At 37.2% G+C, this 11,761-nt stretch overlaps 1 long non-coding RNA gene across 1 annotated transcript in view; it reads right to left on the bottom strand.

Annotated features, from left to right (window-relative positions):
- Positions 1-11,761, bottom strand: part of LOC106879440 (uncharacterized) — a 77,753-nt gene that overhangs the window by 17,784 nt on the left and 48,208 nt on the right. Inside the window, exon 2 of the long non-coding RNA XR_008264028.1 lies at positions 1,263-1,338. This is a non-coding gene — a long non-coding RNA (uncharacterized LOC106879440). The remainder of the gene's footprint in view (positions 1-1,262; positions 1,339-11,761) is intronic.

The following is an 11,761-nucleotide window of genomic DNA, read 5'->3' as shown; positions in this document are numbered from 1 at the left end:
CCCTCTGTGTGTAGCCCCTTGTGGGCAGTAAAGAAATAGGTATTTCGCCTGCCGTTACGTTCTGAGTTCAAATTCCGCCGAGGTCGACTTTGCCTTCCATCCTTTCGGGGTCGATTAAATAAGTACCAGTTACGCACTGGGGTCGATGTAATCGACTTAATCTCTTTGTCTGTCCTTGTTTGTCCTCTCTATGTTTAGCCCCCTATGGGCAATAAAGAAATAAATAGCGGTAGTGTTAGTGCTGGTTGTTGTTCAAGTGGTGCGGGTGGTATTTCTGGTGGTGGTACAGGAGCTCTTTATGCTTGTTCTGCTGGTGATGATGGTGCTGTAGTTGATGTTGGTAGTGGTGGTGGTGATGGTGGCTGTGGTATTAGTAGTTGTGGTAGTGATGCTGTTGGCTGTAATGGTGAAGGCGATGGTGGCAGTGGTGGTTGTGATGTTACTAGGGACGTGGATGTTGGCGGGAACGTTGTTGGAACGAGACGTAGATGTAGAAGAAAATGAAGGAGGTGATGATAATGAGAGAGATTGAGCAGAAATAAATACAAAGGAAGTTAGAAAGAAGGATAAAATAAGTATTGAAGGACGAGAATAAAAATGTAAAAGAAAGAGGAGGATGGAAGTTTTAAGCTAGACAATATGTAGAAGGAAAATAACTGAGCGAGACCTGACATTACAGGGAAAATAGGTAGACGTGTAACAGGAGGTGGGAAATGGTGAATAAGAGGGAGGGAAAAGAGGCGTAGTGCGATGTGTTTAATAATATCAATAATAACAATGAAAGGAGGAGGATGGGGAAGAAGGGGCGATAAAATGAACAAGTAAAAGAGAAAAAAGTAGAAATGGATGAAGCAGACGACAAATATGAATTGAAGAAAACGGGGAAAAAATGGAGAAGGATATGAAGGGAAGAGATAAAGAATACATTGATGAAGTCAGAGAAAAGGATGATCAAGAAAGAGAAAGATACTGTAACTAAGAAGGATATCCTGGAGGAGAGACAGAAAAGAATGCAGATATTGTAAAGAAACTAAAGAAAATGGTGACAAAGTGGACGAAAAGGAAGAAGAAAAGCAATAGAGGAAGCGGGGAAGATGAAAACTACCTTCATATTAGAGAAGGGTTTTGAAAACAACTACAGTTGCAACTCGCTCGCCAGCTTTTCTAAAGCCGTGGTGTTGTATACACCTTTCTATTTTCTCTTCTACTGTTGTTCCTTGCAACACTGATTTTCTGAAATTATTGACTGTATATCCTCTCACCTGAACTACTTCTCTGCATCCTGTTCTTCCAGTTTTCCAGCTCTAACCGGTCATCCACCACTGTACAACACACATACTACAACCAGTACAGAGAAATAACATTATAAAAATACTTTCTATTTAAAACCATATCGTTTATTTTTTAAATCTAAATTTCAACATTGCAAATATGTCGCCATCCCAAATGCCAAAATTCATTGAGTATTAACTATATTCATATTAACTATATAACTTGGCCCCAAGTATATGTAGTACTTAAAAAGCTATGTATGCATGTATATATGTATGTATGTATGTATGTATGTATATATGTGTGTATGCATGTTATTATTCAGTTTTATTTCAAGATTTCTTGCTAATAAAGAAAGAACCGGTTTCTAACCGAGATCCAAGGTTCCTTCACTGGAATTCCAACATCAAAAACAGGGTGTGCATATTTGTATGTTTTATGTACGTATTCTCATGCATATAGTTACGTATCTAGACATGCTCATATATATTTAAATGATAAACTTCTGGAAAGTTTTACAGACTTTTACAGTTCAATGATAGATTAGATCTGTAGTCTTCGAATTAGCTTTCTCCTTTCTGGTTTTGTGAGGCCTGATTTCTCAAGAATGGTATTCAGGCAGTGTGTAGCATATCTCAGGGCCTCAATAATTACAGGTATAAACCTGAACTTGTAATTCGGGTAAGGTTACTGCAGATGCATGAATGTATGTATGCATGTATGTATGTATGTATGTATGTATGTATGTATGTATGTGTGTATGTATGTATGTATGTATGTATGTATGTATGCGTGTGAGTGTGTGGATAAGTATGTATGTATGTGTGGATTGATATATATGCATATAAGTATGCAGGTATATGTGTATGTATATATATATATATATATATATATATATATATATATATATATATATATATATATATGTGTGTATGAATGTATGTATGTATTCGTATGTATAGTGACATAATTACGCAATTTTATGAAAATACATGTTTCGTTTAATGAAAGTAAAAATCTCTTGACAGCACAGGAAAAGTACATACTATTATCAATGAAGACGTACTATGAAAGGATCCTATATCCAGGATATGGGGACCTACATAAGGACATAAGTTACAACCCTCTACATACACCGATGTGTTAGATTGAATACTAACCCTAAAGTCTGTACATCATATATTTCCCTTAAGGTCCATATATATAACTCCATTAACATCCACAAATTGTTAGTCCAGTAAATCCTTTAAACTGTAATTACAAATAGTTGGTAACGTTTTGTTGAGATTATTTGTAGAGTAAAAACGTTATACCCTTCCTATTATTGAACAGCAATAGAAAAGTTTTAGTATGGTTCTGTTGAGTCTATCACGAACAAAGTTTTAAGTTTATTATTACTGACATTGCTGATTTTTATCCTTCTATCACAAAGCCATTTTTTCTCATTGCTTTACCCTTCAGAAATGTCATCGTAATAATCAGTGAACGTAAGACACGTGTCAAGCAGCAACTGTGGACCCTCTCAAATGCTTTAACCTGACATAAATTGATTACCACTCAATTGAAGCTAGATATACATTCTCGACATGTTCTATGATGCACCTGATAACGTAGAGGGTAGATCTGCCTCTCCAACTTACGCAACGGACGACATTCCAGTCTCTTGGTGAGAAACCTTGGTAAATCTCTAACTCTATGTTTAGCGGAATTATGGGTTTAAACTTGATAAGCAATTTCCCCAGTTCATGTGTTTTAATAACAGCATACTTACTCCTCAGTTGATACATCTGGCATCGCTTCCAGCTAGCTGTTATTTGTTATAGGCAGCTGCGAAGATAGGTGCGTAGAAGTCTGGCATGTAGTAATTAAACTTGTAGAGTCAGTTTCGGCGATTTGCGTCTTGCGCATGCGCTAATAACCTGTTACAACAGCTTCTTGAATCGGCTTTGCGCAAAGCTTGTCCAGAGAAAGATATCCATCACTTCATAATCTATTTTCTACTTTTTTCCGGTGTTTCTAATTTCATAAATTGAATTCTATGCTTCCAAGGACAACCGTAGAGTTGAATTGAGGAAAAACTATTCTTGGAAATTGTTTTTCTTTTATTTCTTTCCGTTATATCTTTTTTCTGGCATTTTCAAGAGAGAAAGATAGAAAACCTTTTGTCTCCTCTTCTTTTAATTTTTCTTTTGAACATCACATTTCATTGGCGCTAGTTTGAAGCATATTATGAATTCCATTCTGTAAGACAGATGCCCCCTTCCCTCAGAATTTCTGGCCATGAAATTTGAAACCAATAATTTGAAACCAATCAAATTATGGAGATGCGATCTGGAGGAGACACGTAGAGGCTCCTATTCCTCTTTATGTGTTTGCTTCTTTTTTCTTGAGCTCAAGATCTCATGGGGCCGCTTACCTGGTTTCCATAGCGACGAAGATCACAACATTTCCCTGAACACAGGATTCAAGGTCTGCTTTTTTTTTTTTTGAGGGAAGGTGACAGGTCGATTATGTCGAACCCAGAACTTAACTGGTACTTTATTCTATTGACCTAGAAGTGGGATGAAACCCAAAGTTGAGCACCACGAGATTTGAACTCAGGATGTAAAATGCCGGAAAATATCCAACTTAACACTTTGTCCGACGCGCTAACGTTTCTGTCAGCTCAATGCCTTGCGCTTTATATGAACTTCACGTTATAGTTGTTTAGCTGAGAACTGAACACTGTAGACACGTACCATGGTTATAATTAATTCAAAACATTAGCATGAAACACGTGGAAGAATTTGACCAGATTCCCACTCTATAACTCGCCTTTATACGCATTCTATCAGCATGTAGTATGTTTTCGGAATGTATGTACAATAATATACTTTTGCATAACAATGTTCTGAGACCAACTGTTTTGACTTCAGCAATCCAAGTTGCCCTTCCTTAAAACAGTGTACATAAATATCTGTGCAATTTCAATCAACCACAGCAAGAAGAAACCTTTTAATATTTCATATATAAATTGCCATCATTGTGCAACATAAATATTTGAAATGGAATATCTTATCACACCCTGGTTAAGCTATAATTAAGGCCGTCTCTTCGGAGTTTGGAGTGATTCTAATTCGTAACATGGTAACAACCTCGGGTATGTTTCGTTAGAGAAGTATGATGTTTAGCATTGTTGTCCGACAAAATAACTGTGAGCTGATAGAATCGTTAGCGCGCCGGACACAATGCTTAATGGTGTTTCTTTCGGCACTTTAGCTTCTGACTTAAAATCCCTCCGAGCTCAAATTTGCCTTCAATCCTTACGGGAATCAATAAAATAAAATACTTTCAAAATACTCGGGTTTATATGATAGGCTAATCTCCTCCTGATAAAATTATTCGCCTTGTGCTAAATTTTGACAGCATTAATCCTTGTAAAAGATCACATCTGATATCATAAAGGTTGTTCCGTAAATAATAATTTCCCAATACCGTGATAACTTGAAAATGGCTAATAGAAAAATATTCAGTGCAATGTTCTGTATGTGAAACAAATTGTAACGTTAGTGTTAACATGTTTAATGCAGTGAATCATTTTATTTTAAAGTACGTTATTAAAACTTTTTGGCTGTCTCATTTGCATTTCTTAACCGGAAATAAGTCCCCACCAAAGTAGAAATTATAATTAGCCGCCACGTACTATTTTTCTCAAATGATCCTAGTCTAAGGCAAGAAGTACAATATATCCTTACTGAGATCTCATAAAACTGAAAAAAGATCCAGCCTTATGACTACACCACCAACATCGCATTTACCTCCATTTAGGGTTATCACCTTTCACTTTCTTGACCAGAATTTATCATTAACTTAATCATCTTCTCCCCACCACAGGTGTAATTATAATTAATTAAAATGTGTCATCGTTTTACTATTTACTACACTAAGTAGGTTATTACCTTTGACATTACCATTACTATATTCTTGGTTATATTTCCCTAATCCCTATTCATTCAGTCATTATTTCTATTTAACATATCTTCCGTCTACTTATTTATTTATTTATTATTATTTATGCGCCCTTTTCAAGCCTAGTCAGGCTCACGGGCCCGGTTTCCCGGTTTCTATGGCGTATGTGTTCCTTCCAGCTGGACGGGATGTCAATCCATCGTAGCGTTACTCAAGAAACAGGAAGAAAGAGTTAGAGAAAGTTGGGGCGAAAGAGTACAACAGGGGGTCGCCACCACCCTCTGCCGGAATCCCGTGGAACTTTAGGTATTTTCGCTCAATAAATACACACAACGCCCGGTCTGGAAATCGAAACTGCGAGCCTCTGCCCTAACCACTGGGCCATTGCGCCTCCACCTACTTATTTATACATTACATAATTCCGCTAAGTCTATTTTAAATATGCGGATGGATTGACCAAAATGGGAAGACACTTTGTATCCCGATGATTTTTGATAATATATCTGTCCCTTTACTGTTTCTGTTTGTACCGGTTGACGTAACTCAAACTGGGGTTGTTTTCCCATCTCCGAGATGTATAGATTAGCATATCTCACATTATGGTAATTGTATCATCCACAAAACTCATTGAAGTAATTGTTATTTCAGTCTGTATGACTTGGCATGTCCTAGACTTTGATAATGTCCCCATTATCAAAGCTTCGACACCGTCATCTTTGCGCAAATATTCTCTATTATAAGTCGGCGAGCTGGCAGAAACGTTAGCACGCCGGGCGAAATGCTTAGCGGTATTTCGTCTGCCGTTACGTTCTGAGTTCAAATTCCGCCGAGGTCGACTTTGCCTTTCATCCTTTCGGGGTCGATAAATTAAGTACCAGTTACGCACTGGGGTCGATGTAATCGACTTAATCCGTTTGTCTGTCCTTGTTTGTCCCCTCTATGTTTAGCCTCTTGTGGGCAATACAGAAATAGGTATTTCGTCTGTCTTTACGATCTGAGTTCAAATTCCACCGTGGTTGACTTTGCCTTTCATCCCTTTAACAGCAATAAATTAAGTACCAGTTGCGTATTGGAGTCGATCTAATCGACTGGCACCCTTTCCCAAAATTTCCGGCCTTGTGCCTAGAGTAGAAAAAATGATATCCTTTTGATAGTTTTTAATTTTAGAACTTTGTTTTTACACTGAAATAAAAAGAAAAAATCCTTCAGACTCAGCTTTGAATCCTGTACTTTTCAACCATAGATAAACATATATTTTTTTGTCGTATTTGCTTTGTTCAGTCATACCATACGTTGAATACGTAGGCATGTTTTTGCTACCATTTTCCATGACATTTTGTAACCTCATTTCCAGTATAGTTTTTAAATTTTTAACCACTTCTGAGGTTATTTCTCTCGTATCTTCACTACTGTCTATTATTTTCAGCCTCTGCTTACAATTGTTAACTCACCTCAAGAGAGAGGGAGAGAGAAATATTTTCTTTTTGTTTTGTTCGTTTTCGCAGCAATTCTATTAGTTTTCTCTCTATTCGCAACCAAATATTTTTGTAGCCATACAATAGACATTTCATAACAATTTAGGAGATGCAGAAGGCTACCATTTCTCCTGCATAAATGATAAATACGATGATGTTTTGTTTCTATGTGTTCTAACTCATATATTTATTTTTCTTTAACTAATATAATATTAATGATGTTTTTCTATATTAGATTTCCTATTTATAAGGTTAACTTGGTACTTTTTAATAAATGTTTGTACTCTCTGTAATATTGTTTGCAATTTTCTATCATAGATGGCGTACAACACAATATCATTCATACACAAAAGCCACCGCTTCCCCTTCCCTACACACTGTTTTCGCGTTAACTGTCGTTTCGCAATGAAGTTGATAAAAGTAATAACACCAGGCAAAAAGAAAGAAAAGACCTTGAGAAGAAGAATCCCTCTGGAATAACCCTCTTCTCATATAGATGGGATTCATTTTCATAAATTCCTCTTTTGTTCCTATCTGTAGAATTCTGTTCCATTCATTTATGATATGGTTGATTTACCAGTTTATTATTCGTGTTTACATATTCGGAGCTAATAAATGCATACTCCACGGGTGGGAGTACTTGACAAAAACTAACAATTCTGCACTCAATATAAGCCATGTTTAGAACATTCTTTCAAAATCATTTTCCCATTATATCTTTAAATATTTATTACATAATTATTACATCCATAAGTGTCTTTACAACACTCTTTGTGTTCTTCTGGAGAGGAAAATCATACAATGCATAAACTTCAATTATTGTTGCAGTTAATGCATTGTCCGCTGTAGATTTGTATCTGTAAACGTTCGTTCTGTGTCTGTAGATGTTGCAGTTTGTTATTAGAATAAGGTTGTTTTCTCTCAGTGAGTCATTTGGGTTTTATTTCTGGCCTTTCAATATACCGTTATATAATTTTACAAGTTCTTTATGCTTGTTTATTAAATATTTCAAGCACAGGTTTGGGACTGTGTCATGGTGTCTTCCAGTTCTTCTTTGTTTTTATGTATGCTTCTTCGATATTTCTTGGGGTCTTATTGGCCTCCTCGCTTGTTCAGGTGATGCAGTTGTTTTGAGCATTTATATCCGTGACAAGCCGTCCGCTCTCCCCAAATCTGCTTTGTGGTGGCTATAGTTCAACACCACGTTGAACCTGATCAGACTGATTCATGACCAAATGCATTCCAGCCATGATATTCCTGTTCTTTTCTTACGCGCAAGACCACTTTATCCAAAACACACCGATTTTTAAAATAATTCTATGTGATTTGAAAGCTAATTCTACCAGAGATGAAGTGTTCACTTTTAATCTCTGTCATTGTTGTTGCAGCTTTGGTTTCTATTTCTACCATTAACTTGTTCGTAACAAAATCGTTGGATTTTTGATCATCCAAAAATCTTGCACGCTTTTTCTATCAACTGAATTTCACACAAAACGCTTATGTCAACCCAAAGCTATGAATATCTTCACCCCAGTTGCCGTACAATAAAATTGTACCTACAACCTCATAATAGCAAAAGTGAAGGTCTAAATCATTCAACCATCGTTTGGTAAAAATGATAGAATGCTGAACAAAGTGTCCTACTGTTAATTTTACTTTTACATTCTCAGATCAGACTTCTGTTTTGACAAATTGCATACTAGTAGTAATATAAAGAATGTTTTAATGTTTTTATATCATGTCTTCTAGATCATTGGAGAAATTTGATTTTCTGCCTTGTAAAAAGAAACAAAATATTTTACCATAAATTTTTTAAGTGCAAAACAAGTAAGTATTATTTCAGAAAGCAATCCATTCTGCGTATTCTACTTAGAGTTCCATCATGTAAAACCTTGTTAACTGCAAACCGAACGATTTTCATCTGCTGCTGATCGAGTTTTGTATTTTTTGAAATCGTACGTCTGTAACAGATAATATATTGGGAGAAATGGCGGTGTTAATCTTTCCATTATGTATCAGCATTACGTATGAGATATAGGTCGCAACTATATTTTATGATAGATTCAGATAGGCAGATGTAAAGCAAGGCAGAACCAACAGTGAAGTCAACGTTTCCAACTTGATCTCCCCTCAATTTTGGGCTCGTAGCAAGGACACGAATTAAAATACCTCTCTCTCTCTCACACACACACGCACACACGCGCGCACCCCCCTCTCTCTTTCTCGGTCTAAATATTCCAATGTATGCAAACATCCCCCAAAGAGCGGAATTAGTTTATCTGGCAAAGCAAATGCGAAGTTCAATTAGAATTTATAGTAAATGCTCCCACCTTAAACCAGTTCTTTTTTCTAAAAAGAAACTCAGAAAATTATCGCTCTTAAGTCTAGCGATAAGTACACGTCTATATGAATAATTTTGATTCGAAAGGGGTTAACTTTCACATTTATACATAGGTTGTACAATAGTAGCAGAAACCAAATGAGGAAATATAATACTTCGGAATATTCAGCCAATCCAAGAATGTATCCTGCTGTAAAATACAAAAGTATTAGAATGCCGCTAAATTAAGTCACTTCAGCAACAGTCTGAATTAAGAATATTAATGTATTAAATATAGTGGCCTAGTGGTTAGAGTAGCGTACTCGCTAGGGAGGGATCTCGGTTTCGAATCACAGACCGGGCGATGTGTGTGTTTATGAGCGAAACACCTAAGCTCCACGCGGCTCCTGCAGAAGGTAATGGCAAATTTCTGCTGACTCTTTCGCCACAACTTTCTCTCACTCTTTCCTCCTGTATCTAGCAGCTCAATTGTAACAGACCGGCGTCCCGTCCATATGGGGAGCCTACACACCAGTGAAACCGGGAAATCGGCTCTTATGAGCCAGACATGGCTCGAGAAGCAACAACCAACAACAAGCAACAACAACAAACAACAACAATGTATCATATACAATACAGCGAAATCACATGCTTTTCCTCTATTATGTTATAAATAAAGAATATTTTCCCAGGAAATTGATATCAGCGATGGAATAATGGATGGAGATATACAAGAAAATTTCATTCCATCGAATACGAATTTTATTGTGACAATTTCGGAAAGACATAAAATGGATATTTATGGATATTTCCGTAATTTATCAAATTTTAAATGCATTATCTGCCAAATTAGAGTAATTGTCTTAAATGTGATTTCCTTTTTGCTATTTTCTTTTTTGTTTCGCTGTACAAGTAATGTTTGTACAGTTTGATAAAAACATCTACTAATTATTGTGCCATTGTTTCTGACTATTCAAGCTGGAGTATTTAATGTTATCGTTTATCTTTTCCTTGTTTCCGTCATTAATATGCGACCATGCTGGGGCAGCGATTTGAATGGTTTAATCAAACAAGTTCCTCCCACCACCAACACCATCTCCACCACCAAACCACCACCGCCACCACCACCACCACCACCAGCGCCGCCGCCGCCGCCACCGCCACCGCCACAACCACCCACCACCACATACACCAGTACTTATTTTGTAGGTCTCGTACTTACTCTATCGTCTTCTTTTGCCGAATCCGCTAAAATACGGAGATGTAAACAAACCAGCACCGCCTGTGATGCAGTTTGCGCACGCGTGTGTGTGAAGGACAAGATTTCTCTCTCGCTCTCTCACTCTCTCTCTCTCTCTCACACACACACACACACAGACACACACACACACACACAAACACAGCACCATACAGACACGCTATCATATTGTTTCTTTCCAGTCATTTCACTAACAAGACTTTCGTCGACCCGAGGCAATATTTCTTAAAAGCAATTATCTTCAAATCTATGACAAAAGAGCTGTCAATAAGTACATCAATTTTTAACTGTGCTGAACCTCCACCCAACGGTAAAGTGAAAAACTCTTTTTAAAACACGATACAAATCGTTCACTGCCTGTCCTACTACTGACCGATATTTGCAGACGAAAACAGCGGATCTTTCACATATATTGCACATAAGCAATATAAACCGAGCAAATTAGCCTTAATTTCAGGAAGTGTCACAAAAGATAGAGAACCTTTTATGCTCAAAGCAAGTATCCCATTTATTAGCAAGACACGAAGTTAGTGGATACTATAAGCTACAGCTATAAACACTAGTCCACCATAAAATTCCATTCTTGTTGCGGTGTGATGGAAAATCTGCCTCAGGGATTCTGAAATCTACGCGAGTGGAGCCCAAATCCTTGGTACGGCTTCACCTTCCCCCCACCATGCTGGATCCATCAAAGGAGAAAGGGTAATAGGAACTACTTCTTAAGGCGGCGAGCTGGCAGAATCGTTAGCACGCCAGGCGAAATGCTTACCGGTAATTCGCCTGTCTTTACATTCTGAGTTCAAATTCCGCCGAGGTCGACTTTGCCTTTCATCCTTTCGGGGTCGATAAATAAAGTACCAGTTACGCACTGGGGTCGATTACATCGACTTCATTCCTTTGTCTGTCCTTGTTTGTCCCCTCTGTGTGTAGCCCCTTGTGGGCAATAAAGAAATAAGGAACTACTTCTTCCCAGAAGTAAAGTGCTTTTGTGTAGGACCAACATCCTTAGGTAGAAACAAAGATTATAGAAGCATCGATAAAAGTTCAAATCCAACAAGAGCTTCGCTCAGGGAACCATTTGCTAAAAAGCGCAATCGGGGATAGAAACAACAAGGAACTCTGAAGGTAGACTGGGGTTCTTTATCGTAGTGCAACCTATTTCAACTATCCAGTAACTTCATCTCTCCCACCCACCTGACTGGGAGGTCCTGTAAACAGTCCTGGAGGCTGCGATTCCGCTTCCGATTAGCTCAGAAACATCAGGCATTTGTGCATTCAGAATAAAAATAAGATACGAACACTAAGTAATATTTGTAAAAGAAAAGTAATAATTTAAATAATAGAAACACCATATTATGCTAGACATTCGATTCTCGTGTTTGCACTATTAGGATATCTACACACTGATAATACCAATTGAAATAATCAATAAGTAGTTAATGGGTAAATGACAACACATATATATAAATATATATACATATATATATA

Source organism: Octopus bimaculoides, chromosome 4, assembly GCF_001194135.2.
Source record: "Octopus bimaculoides isolate UCB-OBI-ISO-001 chromosome 4, ASM119413v2, whole genome shotgun sequence".
Taxonomy (NCBI): Eukaryota; Metazoa; Mollusca; class Cephalopoda; order Octopoda; family Octopodidae; genus Octopus; species Octopus bimaculoides.
The sequence above is the reverse complement of the archived record's forward strand: the minus strand, read 5'-3'. Positions and strand labels throughout refer to the sequence as shown.